At 40.9% G+C, this 19,748-nt stretch overlaps 1 protein-coding gene and 1 non-coding gene across 2 annotated transcripts in view; both read right to left on the minus strand.

Moving 5' to 3' along the window:
- The window catches only part of MORN2 (MORN repeat containing 2), a 1,051,609-nt gene that overhangs the window by 741,781 nt on the left and 290,080 nt on the right, over positions 1-19,748 (minus strand). The window lies entirely within an intron of this gene.
- Positions 15,420-15,526, minus strand: LOC126934490 (U6 spliceosomal RNA). The gene has a single exon (XR_007718964.1). It is a non-coding gene; the product is annotated as a U6 spliceosomal RNA (small nuclear RNA).

Here is a 19,748-nt window from a genome sequence, read left to right on the forward strand (position 1 = left end):
TGAATTAATTACACTGATTTCATCTGAAGGAAGTCTCTTATTCAAAATATCTTCCTTTTTGGTAGATCACTGAAGATTTTTCTTGAGTTGAGCTCTGTATTTAAAAAGAGTTGCTTTATATTCAAACATAATATTCTTAGCAGATTGAGATCACCGTCCTGGGAATAGAAATTTTGCCTGGGACAGAGAGGAGAAAGGAGAAGTGTTGCATGTTTACAGCAGACTTAGATGGCAAGGCAGTAAAAGGTTGGGGAGAGGTTCAAAAATGGAGATAGGAGAACAACAAGAGAAAGTGTGGCTTATATTGGGATTGTTCTCTAGGGTCGTGGTGGCAACCAGTTCTTCCAGGGCTTTGTGGTTGAGTTCCAAAGGTCACACAAACCCCTTGGCTCAGAATCTCTAATTGAGGAGAGGCTGTCTCTACAGATCAGCACTGAGTTTCTTTGCTATTCTTGCCCCTGCTTTAGGGAAAGTTGGAGAAAGTGAAAAGAGACTAACAACAAGCCAGGGAGATATTTCCTGAAATTCCTTAATGCTGTATGTAGAATTGAAGAGAGCTAGAGCTGGGAGGGTCCTTGGTGAGCCTCTAGTTTAATGCTTTCTTTTTTTTTTTTTTTCCCATAGCTGAGGCCCATAGAAGGTAAGAGCCCATTCTAGGCATGCTGGTTCTAAGACTAAGGTCTGTCCAGTACCTGAATGACTGGTGCTGAGAATGGGGTATAGGATGGTTTTTTTGTTTTTTGTTTTTTTGTTTTTTTTTGAGACTCTCTGTCACCCAGGCTGGAGTATAGTGGTGGTGCGATCTTGGCTCAACCTCCGCCTCCTGGGTTCAAGCAATTCCCTGCCTCAGCCTCCCAAGTAGCTGGAATTACGGGTGCCTGCCAGCATACCTGGCTAATTTTTGCATTTTTAATAGAGACCATCTTGGCCAGGCTGGTCTTGAACTTCTGACCTCGTGATTCACCCACCTCTGGCTCCCAAAGTGCTGGGATTACAGTCGTGAGCCAGTGTGCCCGGCCAGGATGGTCCTTTTTTAGGAAGCAAGAGTACTTGTGCAGAAAGAAAGCCACATTGTGGCTGGGTGGCTTTAGTTAGACCTTTTGCAATTATTCATGCCATAGTTGAGACCTGGATTTTTGCTTCCCTTTGATGTTTGCTATTAGATGTATTAAAAGATCTTATGTCAAGCTGACAAAGGCTTCCGAGTTGAGAGAGGGTGGGGCTTGAGGGAATGAGAAGAGGAGCCCAAGCCCATGCCTGAAGGAAACAGCCTCAGAAAAAAGCAGCTTTGCCCAACACTTATGAGGTCATTGCCAGATGAAGCTCTATTTCATATCTGCATTTAGTTTCAATATAAAAAGATGTACTAGATTTATCCTGCAGCTAGAAAAATCCCAATGTAGGCCACCCTTTCTCTTGTTGGTCCCCTACCTCCATTTCTGAACCCTTCCCCAACTGTTCACTGCTTTCCTTTCAGAAGACCTCCCTCATCCCTGCCTAGTCCATCTGTGTCTACTGCAAAATGCAATGTTCTTCCTTTCTCTTCTCCAGACACAATTTCAATTCCCAGAATGTTGATTTCAATCCACTGAGGATATTAAGTTCCAATGTAAAGCAACTCATTTTAAACAAAGTTTTAAAAAGTTCAGCTGAAAACTCCAGCTGCAAACCTCCCAGAGTAGATGCATCTCGGTTTAAGATGTGTGGCCTTAGAGCAAGTAAGTGTATTCCTCTCTCCTGAAAATACCTTAATACAGATTCTCATAGAAACAAATCAGACAGAATTATTTTATGAACTATCCCAGCTTTCCTCCAGAACTGAAGATGGGCTGTAACATTCCTGCCTGGAAGTTTTTTGTTGTTAAATTCTGGTTGTTTGTAATTGACATTTATTCCATGCCTAGAAGTTTTTAGGGAATAGACTTCAATGGATTGAGAGATGAAACAGTAAACTATATAGACTGTAACAAAATGCCTTAGGCATGAAAGACGTGTGACCTACAGGTGTAAGACAGAATGTCTGAAAAGTGCACACTTATTTTCAGTATCCTAAATGGCATGAGTGAAAAGATTATGAAGATTTATGAAGATAGCCCAAAGGTATGTCTCCTAAAGTCACTGAGAAGAGACAGTCTCCAACTCAGGCAAGGCAGAGAGAGCAAGAGAAAAATACTCAGAAAAGAGCATCACACCAGGCTGTTTTACAAACAAGTCTTCTGCCCCTTCCCAAATGCGAAAGGTCTTTCTCTACAGCAGGTGCCTAACATGAGCAGCCTCATGGTGTTTTCAGTTTCCACAGCTGGATATAGAATTCACTGGCTCCAGGGGAAAGCTGGACATTAGATCATTCATATGAAATCATGACATGAAATTTTCAATGGAAATCCATCCGATTTTCATTTCTCTTGTTACGCACAGATGAAAAGTTGCCCCAGAATGTAAAAGGTCACTTCTATACCTTGGTTTTTCAATTTATCAACCTTATTAGGAGTGGGGCAATTCAACCCACATGTCTCACTTCGCATATCCTTCCCCTAAGCATCCCTGGAGACCACCTCAGCAGTCCCAGGACAAGCCCCCAGAAACTGTACATCATCTCATTAAATGTGTATCACAGTAGTTTTTCAATAGCTTGTTTGGTGCATGAGTCTGTGCTAAAATCAGTGCTTTGATTAAAACAATAGGGGAAGAATTCATTGAATGCATTTGACTCCACCATACCCATTTGTGTCCACAAGGGAATAGTTTGGGTTCAAAATCATCCGGTAATAGGGAATCCTAATTACCTTCCATCCCATCCCTAAGGCCAATTCAGTTTTAGTATAAACAGCACAGAGGTGAAAGCCTATTCCAGGCTAGGTTTCGAGAGTAGGGACCTGCCCAGAGGTTATCCCCCCTCCAAAAAGAACCCTAGTGCATTACATTCTATACCTTCTCCCCTAGTCCATTTTATTTTCTGTATCAAAGAGAATGCTCAGGATTCAGCCCCCTCATCAGTAGCAAGACCAACTGACTTGGCCAAAGTCACAGCTAGAGTCTCTTTTACTCATAGAGTTCTTCAGGGACAAATCACTTAGCAAAGCACAGGGTGTTTTTTTCAACAACAGTCGCTTCTAAGAAAGGGCTAGTGTTCCTAGCAAGTATTTGACTTGCTTCACTGCCAATAAAAGGGGTTGGAGTGAGCAGCATTTGGCAGCCTCTCGATCCTGTTCACTTTATTAGAAAAGGCCTTCTTCATTTTCAGCCTTCCCGGAACCTTAATTTTTTTGGCTTCCCCTCCAGAATGGTTTTGCTGGTCTGCCCACCGTCCTCTGAGAAGGGGGGCTGAAAGCAAAGTTGGAGTCACTCCCAACCCCAATACCCTTTCTCAGCCTCTGATCCTCATATCTAGACCCCTCCAGGGTTTGGTCTGCCCTCCAAACAGCGAACCTCCAATATCATGATAGGCATGTTTGTCTTCAGGCCTTCTGACTCCTCGCTGGAGTTAATACAATATAAAGTACCACCGGATTTATTGCTTGCATTTGGCTTGGTCAGTGCACTCATTTTCTGCCAAGGGAAATAGCAGGGAGTAGAGACGAATATGAGAACCAAACAAACATAGGTTTACTCCTTACTAAACAGAAAGCAAACCCATCATCTGTGTCCACATAACCATCTCCAGGAGGCTCACAAGTAAGTTCTCTTGACTTGAAGTTGGCAATTCCATATGCTTGGCAGAGGTTCTCGTGCCTTCCTTTGTGCATAAGAAGCTCTCTAAGACCTTGCAGAATTAGGAGAAATTGCCCTCTGAATAGCCTATGCGTTGTCTCCAATTCTCAGGGTTTTAGGAGGAATTTATTATAATGAATTTCCCATTCTCTCTTGGCTGTGTGGCCGGCTCAGCTCCTCTCACTAATATCCCATTCATCTCAGGCTCTTCTGCCCAGAGTTTCCTTTATCAGTTGCTAGTGCCTGGGGCCAGCTGCTATTGCTGAAGCTCTTATGTCAACTTTTCTTTCGCTCCTGACCTCTGCTTCAGTTGGCTTCATTTTCTTAATATATTTTTATCTGAGATGGAATGAGAGTGCTGAGAGCGTAAAAACTGTTCTCCCGAGGCCATGCCTACTTCTCAAAAATGAACTGAAAAATTGTCCAGTTAGCTGAGTCTCTCAGGCCTAAAAGCAATTTTTATCCTCAAATAATGAAAACTGAGCAAAAAGTATGAGTCTAAGAAGACCAAATTCAGCAAATAATTGTCTCCATTTGCCATTTTCTTCCTGCCTGTAGTGACAAAGAAAAACTCCTCCAATGTTTTTCCATCTGGGCTCATTCACATGGAACCTTTGCTCAGGATGTGGAGAGGTGGGGCGGTTAGGCTTAGAGGAGGCCAGAAGCACTCCTGTGGAAAAGTTCAGCTGGGATAAATGCGCAGATAATAGGGAAGCTCAGACCTCAGAAGAGCCCTTCCCCTGAATTCCCCGGCATCCTGTCCTCTGCCCCCACTCTGGGTTTTATGGTGGCCTCACTGCCTTTGGTGTATTTTGTTTGTTTGTTTGTTTGTTTCCCAAACCCAAAGGAGTGAAGAAAGACGCTGTGTGCTTTTCTTCCTGATTAGAACCTTGTACTATCTGGCCACATAAGCCAAAAGATTTCACCAATCCTCTGTTCATCAAGTTTCTGCCATTTCTCCAGGAGCCAGAAGCTTCCTTTCCCAGGAAATGGCAAAGGATATGCCAGTGAGCCCTGGTCTATATAAAGATGTCACACTTCTCCTCCTCTGGCAAATACCCGACCTTTGTGTAGAGCTCTGAGCAGCTGGACAATTCTTAGTCTGTTATTGGTGTCCCTGGATTCCTCTCAGTAGAACTATAACCAAAATACAGGTTTGGTCACTTGCCACTTGCATAGTCCAATGAACGTGAGCGAAGTCTGCTATAAGGAATGTGATTTTTGTATTCCAAAGCTAGCTTAGGGGAGGAAGTACAGGTTGCCTGCCTTATGGGTACCACTTTGCTTTTGGAGCAGAAAGCAGAAACTTTTAAAAGGGGACTCAGCATGAATGGCATGCAAGAGAGGGCATGAGTAGGTGGGGGTCTGTATGACTCAATTTGTGCCTTATTTACCAGGTGGTCCTTATCTACCAGGTGGTTGAGCTGGCACCATCCTGGGCAGAACTAGGTTGTAAAGTGGCCTTGTCTTGAGATATTCTGCAGGTGGGAGTGGGTGCACTTTAGGTTGCATATTGACTATTGTCTTTTGAGGAAATCTCCTGGTAGGACAGAGTTCCATCCTGGAGCTTTTACATATGCACATAGTCAGATAAGCTTGCCCTGTAGGGAGTGTCTGGTGAAGGGAAGGTAAAATGTTATCATTGCATTTCTAAAGAACTAAATAGGAAGTGGGGAACCGGGGAAAAGGGGGAAAGAGAAACTAAGAGAAACTAAAAAATAATTCATTCTCTATCTCTTAGAAAAATGGGGGATACTTGGTTACAGAACTTCATGGAGTTCTAAACATTAAAAATTCACTGCACTCTTGATGGGATCACCTCCCAGAAGCTGAGGGATATGGCATCATTTTTCTTTCCTCTACTCTGACTCACAACATATATATCTCCCAACCCCCAGAGTTTGCCTTCCTATGTTATGAGCAGATGAACCCATTCATCCTTATAGCTGTAGTATACCCACCTAATGGGGTAAATTGCCCTTAGTAGGTCCTTACTAAGCTCTAACCAGAATTCAGTAAATGGCTACTTTTGGTTCTTGAACACCATCACACAAAAAATTGGATGGAACCATGATTTATTCTCATTCCTTGTCAACTTAATTTCAGTCTGTTCCTCAGTTCCTTGCTAACATTCCTGAATGCCCAGGATTCTCAAATAGATCTATCTATTTGCATTTTGCTTTGACTATAAAATTTTCTCTCCTCTCTCATTCCACAATAAATCCCCAGACAGCTGCTTCCCTCAGAACTGGTAAGTTAATGGGTGATGATAGCTGAATTATATTAGAATCATTGCATTTTATCTGATGCCTCCATGTAAAAACAGAACTAGGCACCACCAAGAGCTATTGAGGAAGTTACTTTTGACCAATGGTAGGCATTGCCAATTTTATCGGTTTTATTTCTTAGAAGCTTATCTCTTCAGTGTGCTCACAAAGATGCACCTGGATGATTTGATGTTCTCTGATATTTGAGGACAAGTATACCAGGAGCTGTGTCTGTGTAGCTCAAACTTGCCCAAACAGTTACCCCCATCAATAGAAACCAGTGAAACCAGTAAGCTGAAGAAACTGGTTAGATGTTAGCGTTTGGAGTCAAACTGAATAGTTTATGATGCGCCAGTTGGAATCAAACCAAGACATGGGAGTTCAGGACTTGCCACTGGCAGCAAAAAGAGGATTGCTCCCTCTTCCCAGGGACTCTATTTTGGCTCAGCTTTAGAAGTCACACTTCGTGATCTTTTCTTCTCTCTCTTCCCCCATGTCTCAGTGCAGACTGACCTCATCCTGACTGTCTGCATCAGTTTAATAGGGCAGCCATAATAAATCACCACAACTTGGTGGCTTAAAGCAACAGAAATTTATTCTTTCACAGTTGAGAAGGCCAAAAGTCTAAAAATCAAGGTGTTGGCAGGGTTGGTTCATTCTGAAAGCTTAAAGGAGAATTCATTCCATTCCCCTCTCCAGCCTTCTCTGGAGTGCTGGCAATCCTTGGTGTTTTTGGCTTGGGGGTGCAGAACTCCAATGTCTGCCTTCATCTTCACATGGCCCTCCCTCTGGGTCTCTGGGTCTGTCTTCCCTTTTCTTCTAAAGATGCCAGTCATTGGATTTGCCTCCTCAGTCCAGCCCCTACCTCCAGAATAATCTCATCTCAAGACACTTAATTACATCTGTAAAGACTATTTCCAGATAAGATCCCATTACAGGTACAGGGATTTAGGACTTGGACGTATCTTTGGGGAGAGGGGTGGCACAATTCAACTGACTCCTCCGTCTAAGGGAAGCAATGTGAAGTGATAGTAAGAGTTAAACATAGGACTTCGGATATGTTTTCCTCAGTTGGGGTCCCACTTCTGTCACTGACTGACTCTGTGGATTTTGCTTAAGTGTTTTACCACTCTGTGATTCATTTGTAAAAAGGAATGACACTCTCTTTTCATAGAAGTATGAAAATCCTTTTTTATAGCAATAGGAAGTATTGAGATGTAATTAAACAGATTTAGTGTCTAAAACAGTTCTAGCACAGAGAAATGGCAAGCAAATAGGAGATTCCTTTCCTTTGATCTTATTCCAACCTGTAGAGTGCAGCTTTGTGGGCTTCTTGTGTCTCGCTGTCCTCCAGTACCTGGTTTCTGAGACATTTATTGGGCACTCACATTGGTCAGAATGATCTTTTTATGTAAGAAAATGCCAAATTTCCCAACCACATTATAAGTAGACATCTAATTATTCTTTGTATGTTTTATAGAATCCTGTATGGTGTGTTGCATTCAGTAGGTAATCGATGTATGTTTGTTAATTATTATTTTATGAAAAATGAAAATCTCACATGTAAAGACTTCCAGAGAGGGAGGGGGAAGAAAAACCTCCTTGGAAAATTCTTCCTGTGTGTAAATGAAAGGTAGAGCGGAGCCCACAATTTAAGCAGGTTGATGTTCCTCCTAGTCCAGTGGTATTTTGCTTTAGGGATGTGACCATTACAGGCTGCTGGGAATTAAGTGGGTGGAACCAAATGGTATCAGAAATCAGGCCAGTCAAGATAAAGTCTAGGCAGCAGGAAAATATGAAGTAGGGTATAGAGTCTGAGAGAACATAAGAGAATTCTCAGGATGTGGGCAGAAATACTAACAGAAAGATTTGGAAACAAGGTTCCCCTAAGCCTGGAGACTTATTTTCCAAGAAGGTTTCTCATCAGATTTTAACAACTCTTTGAGAGAGAGTCTTATGCTTTTCTTTGTTAAAGTGTCCAGATTACTTTTGTGTACTTGCTTGGTAAATCCATCTGAGGCTTAAATCTTTCTAGTCAGGCCCTCTCATTCTTGAATCAGACACCAGAGATGTGCTCAGGAGAAGATCTGGGAAGCCTGCAGAGAGGTCTGCACTCTATGTTGGCTAAGGGACCATCCCTCAGGCTGTTCATTACTGAAATGCACTCTGCTAAAAGTTAGCATGAGTGTGGCTGCAAGGACCATGACATCCTTCTCTGAGGCCCTCTTGCCCAGCCCAGTTTGGGCTGCCCTCTGAGAAAGTTGCCAGCCTACTATATTGAAGATAAATGTTGCTTGGCCCTGTGCAGATGACAGAGATTCAGTCATGCCAGGTTCACACTTGCTTGGGCAGTTCCCTCTTGGAAGCCAAAGCCTGATGAGGCAATGGATATCATTAGCTGTCAGGGGTGTGCTGAGATCAGCTTGCAATATCTCCTGAGAGCCAATTGTGTGCCTCTCTTCTAAACTCTACATTCAATAACATCACATTAACAGCTTGAAATCAACTCTGGTAAGAGTATTTTCACCATGGAAGTTGGCAAACTCTACAAATCAGGGCTTTCTCTCTTCCCAGTCCTCATCCTACCCCACTTCTGGGCATGCTGACATAGCAATCATTCACTCTTTCTGGGAAGACTCTCTTCATTCAGCTTCCAGGAGGCCACGTTTCTCAATCTGCTTTTCTCATTTCTTCTTTTGACACTGGAATGCCTCAGGATTCCATTCTTCAACCTCTTCTTTTCCTACATTGATTCCTTGGTGGTCTCATTCAGTTATATGTCTCTAAATTCCATCTTTATGCTGAGGACTCAAAATGTATATTACCAGTTTGAACTTCTTTGAATTCCAGCCCTGTATATCCAGTTGCCCACCTTATTTTTCTACTTGGATATTAAGTAGACATCTCACCTTAAAATGAGTAGAATTGAAATTCCCTTCAAAACCTGCTTGGTCTACAGTCTTTTCCATCTTAGAATGGCAACTTCCAGCTTCTCAGGTCAAAAACTTTAGAGTCATGTTTGATATCATTATTTCTTTCACAACCACACATACAATCCACCACCAAATCCTGTTGGCTCTGCCTTTGAAGATGTGCGGAACGTGACCACTTCTTATAATTGGTGGTAATTACCCCCCAAGTCTAGATTTTTGCAACACCTTTTAATTGCTCGGTTTCTCCCTTGGATGCTTACCATCTTTCACTCAGCGTGAAAGCCCCAGTCATTACAATGGGCTGCCAGGCCCTATTGAGTTGACCCCTTCTTCTCTGACCTCATCTCCTATTGACTCCACTTGGGGTACATGAGCCTCCTCCTGGTTTCTACAACATGGTGGGTTTGTTTCCATCCTCAGCCTGTGTACTGGCTGTTCCTTTTGCTCTCCTCCAGGAAATCACTTAGCATGCTTCCTCATCTCTTTCATCAACTGTCTCAACTGTTATCTGATTCTTACTGAGGTCCACCATGACCATTTTTTGGGTAAAGAAACAGAAAACAATAGTAACAACAACAAAAAACCGTCAATATCCACCCCCACTTCTCATCCCGTGCTTTATTTTTTTCCCATAACACTTATTACCTTCTAACATATATATCATTTATTTGTTTATTTCATTTATGTTTTCCCCTCTCCTATAAACTCTATGAGAGCAGGGATTTTGGTCTGCTTGGTCATTGTTGTATCTCCGGGGATTATAAAAGTCCTGATCTTCAGTACAGGTGATTCTCATTATTTGTAATGTAAGTTATGCTCTATAAAGTCACTGTAAACAATGAATTAGCAAATATTGAACTACCGTTCCTAAGAGAAACGCAGTGTTAGGTTCCTGTGAGCCTCTAGTTACATTTTTGTCAACTGACCAATAGATAACCTTATTTTATGTGTGTTTCTGATTAAAGATGCCTTACTTAATATATATTGTTGATTCATTGGCATTGAGCTCACAGCCAACTGCCCTTTAACTCATACCTGAGCAAGGGGTATCTAACACATATATTTTTTCTGTAAGGCACATCACAGCCTTATTGTTTTTAGGAATGCTAGACTTCGGGGCCATTTTTAGAGGTGAAATTACTGACAAAACCACAAAACTTTGAAAAATAAAGCATTAGGTTGACCATAGAAGGACACTTGTTTACAGTATGAGAACGGAAACAAAAGGGCAGAGCATTGCCTTGTTCAACTTCATCTGTTGACGTGCACATAAGGTAACCCAATATTTTGCCACTCAGTGGATGCCAACAAATGCCTGCAAAAGCTTTGTGAATACTGATTTGAGGGTTACAAATAAATTTTAGTCAGTAGGCAAATTTACAAATACAAAATCTTCAAATAGTGGGGATCAGTTGTATATTCTCAACATCTACTTATTGAGAATATAAACCTGATTCTCTGGAAATCTTAAACATCTGTAGGGCCTCTACCTAGTGTAATTTGGATAGTTCCTTAGAGCTGCATGTCTTAACGTCTTCTTCCACTTTTTCCTTATCTTGGTTTGAAAGGCTAGGAAAGGATTCATTCTTCTGGGATTTAAAACATCCTTGTTATATTGAACATGTGTTATAAATAATCAGGACTGGAAACACAGACGGCAGGGTTAGCTGAGGAGGGGAGAAGAGCAGATAGCACTTCCTCATTTGTGCATTAACACACGATGAGTGGCAAATTGTATTTTCCAAAGATGGCCAATGTCTCCTATCATCTGTGCTTTTCTACAATGTGACCTTAGTTCTCCCTCATCAAGATGTGGAGTCCACTTGAATCTGAGTGGGCCTGTAATTTTTCAAACAGTAGAGTAGGGAAAGTGATACCGCTTGACTTCTGAGGCTAAATCATAAAAAGTGATGCAACTTCCTCTTAGTTTTCTAGAACACTAGTTCTTGGAGCCTTGAGTCTGACTATCTGAGGCCACCATGTTGTGAACACACCAATCCATGTACAGAGGCCGAGGGTAGGTAATGAGTCACCTGTCCTAGTCTTTGAGTCCTATTAGCACAGGAACCAGACCTGTGAGGGAGGGAGCCTTGAGATTATATTTTCTCCCAGCCATCGAGTAACCGTTGGCCTTTGCTTCTTTCCAGCTAAGGTCCGAGACATTGTGGATCAGAGACAAGCCACTTCTACTGTGTCCTTATTGAATACCTGGCCCACAGTATCCCTGGCCATAAAAAAATGATAAGGGATTAAGAAGTAAGGTCATTACATGTTTTGAAGGTAGTTAATTCTACAGTAAGTGACCAGACAGATGGTTCTAAATTCACTTGTATTGCTAGTGTCATAAGACAAAATTACAACAAATTTGGTTTAAAGATCTTAATTGTTCCCTGTGCTTTTGAGGTCTTAGCCATAAAATCGTTGCCTAGACCAATGTCCTAAAGCATTTCTCCTGTGTTTTCTCTAGTAGTGTTATAGTTTCCGATCTTACATTTATGTCTTTAATCCATGTTGTGTTGATTTTTGTATATGATAAGAGATAGGGATCCAATTTCATTCTTCTGGACATGGATATCCAGTTTTTCCAATACCATATATTGAAGAGAGTATTTTTTCCCCAGTGTATGCTCTTGGTACCTTTGTTGAAAATAGTTTGCTATAAATATATGGATTTATTTCTGGGTTCTCTATTCTGTTTCAGTGGTCTATATGTCTTTTTACACCAAATAACATGCCATTTTGGTTATTATAGCTTTGTAGTATATTTTGAAGTCAGATTGTGTGATGCCTACCACTTTGTTCTTTCTACTCAGTATTGGTTGGCTATTTGTGGTGTTTTGTAGTTCCATATAAACTTTAGGATTATTTTTCTATTTCTGTGAAGAATGTTATTGGTATTTTGATAGAGATTGAATCTGTAGATTACTTTGGGTAGTAGGGCCATTTTAACAATATTATTTCTTCCAATTCATGAGCATGGAATGTCTTTCTATTTGTGTCTTCTTCAATTTCTTTCATGAGAAAGAATTTATTAAATTTGATTAAATTTATTCCTAGACAATTAATTTTTATAGCTATTATAAATGGGATTACTTTCTTGATTTCTTCTTCAGCAAGTTAATTATTGATACATAGAAATGCTATTGATTTCTGTATGTTGATTTTGTATTCTGCAACCTTATTAAATTCATTTATCAGTATAGCCATTATAGAAAACAATATGGAAGTTTTTCAAAACATTAAAAATAGAAGTACCATATGATCCAGAAATCCCATAACTGGGTATTTATCCAAAGGAAAAAAATCATTATATCAAAGGGAGACTGTACTCCCATGTTTATTGCAGCAGTATTCACAATAGCCAAGATACAGTATCAGTCTAAGTGTCCATCAACAGATGAATGGATAAAGTAAATGTGATACACACTTACACACACACACACACACACACACACAATGGAATACTATTAAGCCATAAGAAACAATGAAATTCTGTCATTTGCAGGAACATATATGGAATTGAAGGGCATTCTGTTAAGTAAAATCAGCCAGGCACCGAAAGACAAACATTGCATATTCTTTCTCATATGTGGGAGCTAAAAAGATGGATCTCATGGAGGTAGAGAAAAGAATGGTAGCTACTAGAGGCTATGAAGGGTGTGTGGGATGAAGAGAGGTTGGTTAATAGGTACAAACATACAGTTAGATAGATGGAATAAGTGCTAGTATTCAGCCTCTCAGTAGGGTGGCTATAGTTAACAAAAACATTGTATATTTCAAAATAGCTAGAAGAGAAGATTTGAAATGTTCCTAGCTGAAAGAAAGGATACATGTTCAAGGCGATGGATATCCTAAATACCCTGATTTGATCATTACACATCCTATGGCTGTATCAAGATATCACACATGCCCCATAAATATGTATAATTATTATGCATCAATAAAAACTTTCAAATATATATGAAAAAACATTAATTTGCTATATTTTTGATTCTATAATTGGGCAGCACTTTATTCCATACAATAGAATGAGTGTTCTGATGAGCCAAGAAGAGGAGGTTGGTTTTACAGACAGGAAAGGGCTGTGGAAAGCAGAAACAAACAAACAAAATAATGTGGATTGGTCATTTCAAAGTTTCCTTTCATGTAAAAGTTAAAGTAGAGGGGACTTTCTTGTCATGATGGCACTGGATCTAGGTCAGTGTTGGAGACAATGTCTGGGACTCAGGGCCTTTGCAGATCACAGAGGCTGGTCTTGCACAACCTCTAAAAGGCCAGACCAGGCCATGGCTCACCCAAGGGCATGAGCCCAGGGAAGCCCTAGGTCCTTTCCTGGCATCTCAGAGGGAACCATGTCTCACTGGCTCAGGCTAGACTTGTACATTAATCCACTGAGTTGACTTTGGATCTTACAGGCTCAAGGGATGGTCTTTGGGAGCAGGAAGCGATTAGGACCCTGGTCAGATTCATATATGTGCAACTGAGCCCACTCAAAGAAATAAATGGGAAAATTATATTTTTTTGGTTATTTGCCTTAATGTCACACATTATCATTAGGCCAAAGGCTTTCTGAGGTATACGTGTGCAAAGTGATTTTTTAGTATTTTTTTTTAAATTCTCTCTTTTTCTATAAATTTTAATGATGACTCGGGTATAAGACAAGATGATCCGTTCTGCAGCACCAAAAGTGGGCAAGAGAAGAGATCAGAATCTGGTATGAGACTGAAAATCACTGTGGCAACTAGCTTCAGTGGGGCAGCTGGGGTTGGTTCTGAAGAAAGTCTGTTCCATTTATATAGCAGACAGGAGTCCATGGGGTTCCCATCAGTTAGCACTGGGAGAGGGCTTCAGAGGCAGCACAGGCTGCCGCTGGGCTGGTCTAGGGGACTGGGGAGGAGGGAAGATGCAAAGCAGAAGGGCCTCTAGACCTCAGATTGGGGGTCAGGGAAGACCTATCTTCCTAAATGTGCTGAGGAATAGTTAGGAGGCAGATCAGAACAGGTCAAAAGAATAAGCACTATGGCAGAAGCTACTGTGGGTTTGGGGAAGGGGAGAGAGGATAAAGGGAGGAGAGATCTGCAGCTTGTGTGCCTACACTCTTTCTCATAAGCCTAGGCCTGGGAGCTGGTTGGCAGCAAAAACACACAATAGGGAGAGCCCCATAATTGTCCTGGCTCCTGGTACTGGGAGAGTGACTTAGTTCTCATGGCGAGGAGCTCTCTGAGAGTATCATCTGGGCAGAAATGTAAGGAGCACACCTGGTTTTGGCCAGTCATTGCCATGTTTGCAATAACATGGCTGTGGGCCAATATCATTATGCAACTTTGTGACTTGGTCATTAAGCAATGAACAAGGTCCTATTTGAAAGCTAAGGTCAAGCTTATGAAGCAATGCCAGCTTGTAACATCGTCCAGGTTAATTTAACACAGACGAAACAGACATATCTTTACCATCCAGGAGTAAATTATCCCAGGCACAGGAAAAGATGAAGTAGGAATGTTTCTTTTGGTGTCTTTCATGTCTAGTTTCAGAGACCCCATTCAGTTCCCATCTCACTCTGTATCTCACCCCTAGCCTGTGCTGTATTCTCTCAGGGCCATGACCTTTCCTTTAGTCTTCCTCCATCTCTCCATCCCTCTCTCCTTCCTTCTTTCTTAAAATATATTTTTTGAAACAGCACTCATGATTTTACTTGTTTATGTTTCAATTTCAACTTTTATCATAGATTATAGGGTATACCTGCAAGTTTATTACATGAGTAAATTGCATGATCCTGAGGCTTGGGATCCCAATGATCCTACCACCCAGGGCATAAGTATAGGACCCAACAGGTGGCACTTCAGCCCATAACCCTGCTCCCTTCCTACCCCATCTAGTGATCCCCAGTTCCCATCTTCATTATTATGTGTCTTCAATGTTTAGCCTCCACGATCCCCAGTGCCTATTGTTCCCATCTTCATTATTATGTGTCTTCAATGTTTAGCCTCCACTTACAAGTGATAACATGCAGTATTTTGTTTTAGGTTCTTACATTAGGTCATTTATGGAGGTCACAATGCCCTCCAGCTCCACCCATATTGCTAAAAGGACATGATTTCATTCTTTTTTATGGCTGCATAGTATTCCATGGTGTATTTGTACCTCATTTTCTCTATCCAATCCACTGTTGATGGGCTCTTACGTCGATTCCATGTCCTTGCTATTGTGAGTGGTCCTGCAATGAACATATGAACACATGTGTCTTTAAGATAGAATTAATTATTTTCCTTTGGGTATATACTCAGTAGTGGTATTGCTGGGTAAAATGGTTGTTCTATTTTGAGTTCCTTGAGAAATCTCCAAACTGTTTTCCACAGTGGCTGAACTAGTTTGTGTTTCCACTAATAGTGTATAAGCTTTCCCTTTTCTCTGCAGCCTCACCAGCATTTATTATTTTCTGTCTTTTTAATAATAGCCATTCTGACTGGTGTGAGATGTTAGCTCATTGTGGTTTTGATTTGCATTTCTCGAAATTATGGAATGCTGCATAAATTTACATGTCATCCTTATGAAGGGACTGTGCTAATATTCTCTGTATCATTTCAATTTTAGTACATGTGCTGCTGAAGCGAGCACTTGAATATTTTTTGAACACCCACTATGTGCCAAGGGTAGAGCAGAAGGTCTCTTCTGGCATGGATCTTGCATTCTAGTCATGCGAGACTTACTACAAACAAACATAGACCCATTGAACGTATTAGGTGGTAAAAGGTGCCATGAAGGAAAATGAAATAGGGGAAAGATATACTCAGCGTGGCCAGGAAAGTTCAGTCTGACAGGATGTTCTCTGAGCAGAGCCTTGGAAGCAGTGAGGGGGAAGCCAGATGGGTAAGCGGGGGCAAAAACAAGGGGGGCCCAAGGCCTCAGGTGGGAGCCATTCTCGAATCAGCAGGGAGGCCTGTGTGGCCACTGCTGAGTCAGACAGAGAGGAGGTTGGAAGAGATGAGGTCAGAGGCAACTGACGGTCAGGTGGTGTGGTAAGAGCTGCTGTATCTGACTCAGCTTCAGGAATTTGTCTTCCCAGGGTCAATTTTTCTTAGTGGCTTCCTAATTACTGAAGAAACATCAAAAACTAAAATTAATGAATCTGAAGTGTCCTTTCAAGTTTGGGGGAGAAATACTTGAACAAGGGGCCCCTCCCTTCAAACCCCACAGGTATGTGCTTTTGAAAGCTTTGCTTCCCTTCTCCTCTCTAAAAGTGGTTTCCAGGCTGAGGAGCTGTGGGGGTGGCAGGAGAAGGGGGACTTCCTGCAGCAGGAACAGAAAACACCAGACTGTTCTCTGGCAATGAGCCTCCTCCCACCCAGCAGACGTCTCAGCGGGGGTGGTGAGGTAGGAGGTGGGTGACGCGTGGTATGTGGCCTGGCCCTGCTGCCCGTGCCCTCCTCACAACGGGCCTCAGCTTCTCATGGCTTAAAACCTGTTAGGTGTCAACCAGTTCTTTTTCCTGAAGCAAGGGCAAACTCTGGGATTCTGTAAGCCTTGAAAAAAATGTGCTCACAGACTTGTAGTAATCTCATGGCTCTCACTTGCTTTTCGGGAACTCTTTCACTTTACATCTGTGGGGTTAAATCACCAAAAAAAAAAAAAAAGGTTCAGCTAAGTTTGCATGTCGAAATAAATTACTGACTATTTTGTTTTTCTACTGAGAATGGGGAACCCAAGGGGCCAAGTGGCATTTTAAAAAGCATGCATTTGACCTGTGGAACAAGAGACAGCCTTTAGTTCCAAACAGGAAAGTCAATGGCAGTATTTAGTCAAAAGAGGGATAGAGCTCATGCTTTCTTTTCTTCCTTTTTCCTTTTTAAAGGACCAAATTCTTGACTGAAAGTTCTATTTTCATGAGGAATGAAGGCCTTTGTATAAGGAACGATCAATCTCTCCCAGTATTTTTCTTCCTTACAAAAAAAAAAAAAATCTAAGAACTTCTATTACCAAAAAACTACCTAAGAACTTCTGTTCTGTCTTTCTCCTTGTATGTGTTTGAGATACCAAAATTCACCCAAGAAACAGAAAGAGAAAATATCACACGAGCATCAGGAATAGATAAAAAGGACTAAAACCAATAAAGCCAACTTACTGAAGAGATTCTGCCTTGTGTTCCAGATGGGCATGTCCTTGGCCTCACTTGCCTGGTGATATATTTCTACCCCTGACATCTGCCTTTTCTAGTACACATAATTTCTGAATCATCTCTTGTATCCCTTACTTGAGTTTTTAAATCCCAGACTATTTACTAGATTTTCACCTTTCTAAGCTATCACCATCTCTGTAGAAATTTCTGACATCAACTCATTTCTGGTCACCAGTCATTGCTTCAGAGTTGGTCTTAATAATCACCCTCACCTCCCCAGGGTTACTCTTTTCAATACAGTGCCCAACAATATCCCGCTCTTACACATGCTGATCCTATTCCACCAAGATAATTATATCCCAGCCTAGCCAGGGGCTAGACAATATAGTATGGAATCCCTTGAAAATGAAAGTGCTTGTGCTAGACGTGAAGCATTAAAAATGAGGTGAAGATCCAGGATTTGTAATGCCCTTGATGACAGAATCATTTTGATTCCTTCTCATGGCTTACAGGAGGGAAGGACAAAGTGAGCCACCAGTCCCAACAGTAGATGCTTTTTGATGATGGTTTGTACTTCATCTTCCAGGGACCAAAAGATCAGTTTTAATATTCCAGCTTCATTTTGAAGGCAGAAACAAAAATTTCTTCTGAGAATCCTAAGGGCAAAGAACCAACTGACTCTGTTTCTGTGTTACTTGATTTTCTTGCTGCCTTAACAGCCGCTTTACCATACTCCTCTACTTAGGCCATTTGTTAGAAACGTAGAGTGAGAGCTAAGCATGAGTATAAAAAAGAATCGTGGAGGAGTACTTTTTATTCATTATTCACTGATTCAACAAATATTTATTGAACATCGACACTATGATTAATACTGGAAATATGAGTGTGCCAAAACAGACACAGTCCTTAGTTTCATGACAGTTATAATTCAGTAGGGGTGTCATACCTGAATGAAAGAATCATGGAAATAAATGTGAAATTACAAATGTTATAGGGACTACAAATGAGAGGTACATTGTGCCAGTGTGAGTATAAGTGTGAGATTGACTGGCCAAGGAATTCAGGGAAGGCCGCCCCAGAAAACGACAATTAATTTCAGGTTTGGAGGAGGTGATGAGGAGACGAAGGAGCATTTAATGCAGATGGAATAGCACAGGCAAAGACCAGAGGCAGATATGCTCCCGGAAATCCAGAACAGATAGGACCAAGACAACAGAGAGGGATAGGAGACAGTAAGGAAAGCATGGTAACATGAGTCAGGTAGGGACCAGCCCATGTTAATGATTTTTGTTTTCATCCAAAAAGCAATGGACAACAATTGTAGACTTCTTTAAAACTGTATGTGTCTCTGTGTGCGTGTATGTAGACAGAGAGACACAAATACAGAGAGAGAGAGAGAATGAATTAGATTTGCATTTCAAAAATGTAATGCCGGCAATGATTTGGAGAATGGATTGTAGCAGGGCGAGATTAGATGTGCACAATAAATTTGGAGCTATTTCATAATGCAGGTGAGAGGTGGTGGGAGCTAAAAACTGGATAGTGGCAGAGAGAGATGGCAATGGAGAGAAGTGGAAGTATAAAATCAACACAATTTCAAGATGGAATGTATATGGGGGATGAGGAAGAGAGAGGTGTCAAGGTGCCTATATTTCAAACATGCATAATTGAAGTGATGGTGGTATAATTCACTGAAATTTATATCACTAGAAGAAGTTCCCTATTTCATTGCGTGTATATGTATGTATGTGTGTGTGTGTGTTTGCACATGTAGGCAGGCCACAGAAATCACAATATTGGTTCTGGACACAGCGAGATAGATGTGTTATTGAAACAAGTAGCAATTAGTCTGGAGTTAGAGAAGAGGTCTCAGCTGAATTTATATGGTTTCGAATCATGAGTGTATAGGTGGTGATTGAAGCACAGGGTGTAGATGAGACTGCCTAAAGAGAAAATATAGTGTGAGACAAGATAAAATGTAAGATTGAGCCATGAGGATCTCTGACATTTGGAAATCAAGTAGAGGATAATGAGTGTTAAATAAGATGAACAGAATTCCAAAGAAGTAGTAGGAAAACCCAGAGATCATTGTGTCACAGGAGCCAAGAGAAGGAAGTTTCAAGAATTTACAATAACCAGCACACAATCAGAAATTACTAGTTATGTGAAGTAGTAGCAAAATGTTACCTATAGCCAGGAAAAAATTAACAAAAAATAGAAACAGACCCAGAGATGTTGGAATTAATAGACGCAGACTTTAAAACAGCCATTATGCATATGTTTACAGGTTTAAATAAAAAGATAAAGATAATGAGTAAACAAATGGATATTCTCAGTAGAGAAATGAATATGATAATAATAATAAAATATCTAAAATAAAAAGTTCACTGGATGGGCTTAGCAGCGGAGTGGACACTGCAAAAGAAAGGATCAGTGAACCTGAAGACAGAGTAGAAACTATCCAAACTAAAGCTAAGAGAAAAAAGGCTAGAGGTAGTCTCTGTTATCTGTGAAATGGTATTAAGCATTCAAATATTAATGTAATTAAAGTCCCCAGAAAAAGAGGAGAAAAAGATTTGAGATAAAAAAAGAAGAGAGATTGTGATAAAAAAGTTTTGAAAAACTATGCAGTCAAAATTTTTTCCAAATTTGATGAAAAATATCAACATGCAAATCCAAGAAGTTCAATGAACACCAAACACGAATGGAAAATGATGGCAGCTG

The sequence above is a fragment of the Macaca thibetana genome, chromosome 13 (genome assembly GCF_024542745.1).
Source record: "Macaca thibetana thibetana isolate TM-01 chromosome 13, ASM2454274v1, whole genome shotgun sequence".
NCBI lineage: Eukaryota > Metazoa > Chordata > Mammalia > Primates > Cercopithecidae > Macaca > Macaca thibetana.